The sequence below is a fragment of the Penaeus monodon genome, chromosome 24 (genome assembly GCF_015228065.2).
Source record: "Penaeus monodon isolate SGIC_2016 chromosome 24, NSTDA_Pmon_1, whole genome shotgun sequence".
In the NCBI taxonomy this organism is placed as follows: domain Eukaryota; kingdom Metazoa; phylum Arthropoda; class Malacostraca; order Decapoda; family Penaeidae; genus Penaeus; species Penaeus monodon.
The window spans coordinates 34,294,301-34,296,514 of record NC_051409.1 but is presented as its reverse complement, the minus strand read 5'-3'; the positions used below and the strand labels follow the sequence as shown (position 1 = coordinate 34,296,514).

The 2,214-nt window shown below is 35.6% G+C and overlaps 1 long non-coding RNA gene across 1 annotated transcript; it reads left to right on the top strand.

Moving 5' to 3' along the window:
• Nucleotides 1-2,111, top strand: LOC119588729. The gene is made up of 5 exons (XR_005230134.1): nucleotides 1-106; nucleotides 799-919; nucleotides 1,364-1,437; nucleotides 1,613-1,690; nucleotides 1,960-2,111. It is a non-coding gene; the product is annotated as an uncharacterized LOC119588729 (long non-coding RNA).
• The last annotated feature ends 103 nt before the right edge of the window (nucleotides 2,112-2,214 follow it).

Below are 2,214 nucleotides of genomic sequence, written 5' to 3'. Positions count from 1 at the left end.
CACTTGTTTCTTGTTTACGTCGTAGAGTGGGGGAGCCGCTCGGTCTCTTCGTCCTGAACCTCCATCCTTATAACATGTCCAGGCGGAATATCCTGTGTCCTCGATGGTAAGCTCCCTTGTAATCTTTACAGTGGATGTTGTATATTGGTTTGCGTGATGGCGTATATTTTCCGCGTAGTCGGGTAATAATTTTATTGGACGTCGGTGTAATGGGAATTGTGAAATGAAAACGAATTGTGACACGAGACACGGTGATGAGCCGGCTGGTAGACCACGTGGGTAAGGCGTAGTGGCATTGTGGGTATGGTTTGTAAGGTACCAGTTTCGTTGTTACTCGTCTTTCATTAGTGATTGGAATGTTCAGTATTCGGGAGTTTAAATAATATTTTCACTCGTAGGAAATGCCATTGTAATGGAATTTACGTAGATTAGACTTTCATAATTAGTAATGTTAATGGATGTCAGTTTACTAACGGTCGATGACCGTTTTTAAATAAAAAATGCCAATGGCATTTATAGAACTTTCTCCCCTCCTGTTAGTAATTAAGCTCGCAGTTCTAAGATGTGTATCCCAGGGGTCTCCTCTCGTACTCCTTGATATACTCCTTGATATACTCGAAGTGGGACTTGTTTCTACTGGTGAAGGGTAAAGTCAGATGTTTGAAGGCTTTATGTAATCTACCATAAATCTTGCACAAATGTCATGCATGAAATTATGGTATCTTGAAAAAAGGGGTTAAACAGTTATACCCAAACAGTTTTTATTTTGGTATTTAACATTATTTTTTTTGTTTGCAGGTGTCTTCAAGTAAGGATGCTTACTCTTGCTCCATCTGCATTGAGAGATGAAGAACGGAGTTCATATAAAGATTCAAGAATTGGGAAGTTTGGATGACTAGACTGAAATGAAAGGACTTTGGTAAGTTTAAACTTTCGTAGATATTAACAAGCAGTAAATGAAAGTGAGCTATTGATGTGTGATGAATAGGGTTTGTTACAAAATTTAATTAAATGTTTTTAAAGCTTGTATTGTGTGGGGTTGATAAACATTAGTGCTAGTACTTGTATAATAAAGGTATGGTGGGGAGCATGAATTCAATTTTTCTGAACAAATTCCCTTGTAAAATGGAAAGCTTAGGAATTTCTATATTTGAGAATCTGATTTTTGTGGCTATTAAGGATGCAAATGGTTAATGGTAATCGTGGAATGTTGAAGAAAGTGTAGTATGTTACTATGATGATACTTTTCTGACACCTCTTATGAATTCATAGTGATTCAGAACTTTTAATCTGACAACTAAATTCATATAGAACTATTTTGTACCTGAAATGGTTGTATTAATTAATTTCCTTTTTATTTCAGAAATCAAAATGTAATAACTCCGTACCACATGAAGTCCAACAGTTGTGGATCCTTCATTATGTTCAGTGGAGTAGGTAAGTTGAAATAAGACTAGTGCATATGAACATTAATATAAAATGAGGTCGTGTATCATGGTTTTCTGAAGTCTCTTGCAAATGCAGTTGTTTGGCTTTGTTCACTGAACAGGAATTTCAGTAGATAAAACTTTAAGTAATCAGTATTTGTAATAATTCTCCTTCCACCTTCCAGGTGTCGTGGTCCTGTAAAAATGCTGACCAAGCGGTGTGTGGTTACTTGTGCGCACATGCCTATTGTAGCACTGTTTAGGTAAATGGTTTCTTATCTGTGTTGTAGATAATGCCAATAATTTAATTTTATTATCCAAGTAAATGAAATGGAATTCTAACTGAATGGTTTAGAGTAAGTCTTTTGGAACTGTCATACACCAACCAGTCTCCAAAAAATACTCTAATTGGATTGGGGTCTTTAATAATTTAAATTGATCCGGAAATGGGAAAGCTTGCAGTAGGTTTTGCTTTAAAAATTTGTATAGGACTAGGGAGTGTGATAACCACTCAGGTTTTTGCTCTTTTCAGAGGTTTTTGGGAGATGTGAAGATGCAGACCGGATTCTTAAGATGTATGGACACATGTTTTGCTTAATTGTTTTGCTTAATTTTGTTACTTGCACATACTTTTTAAATATTTTAGAGGTTGTGTATACTCAATAAAAGTGGAATGGAAAATTTTTTAAGATCTTTTCTTACACCCCTAACATACGAAGAACACCACTGTTAAGTAAATAAAATTTATTGACGGGTACCATTCATTAGGCTATTGAAGCTAAACCTG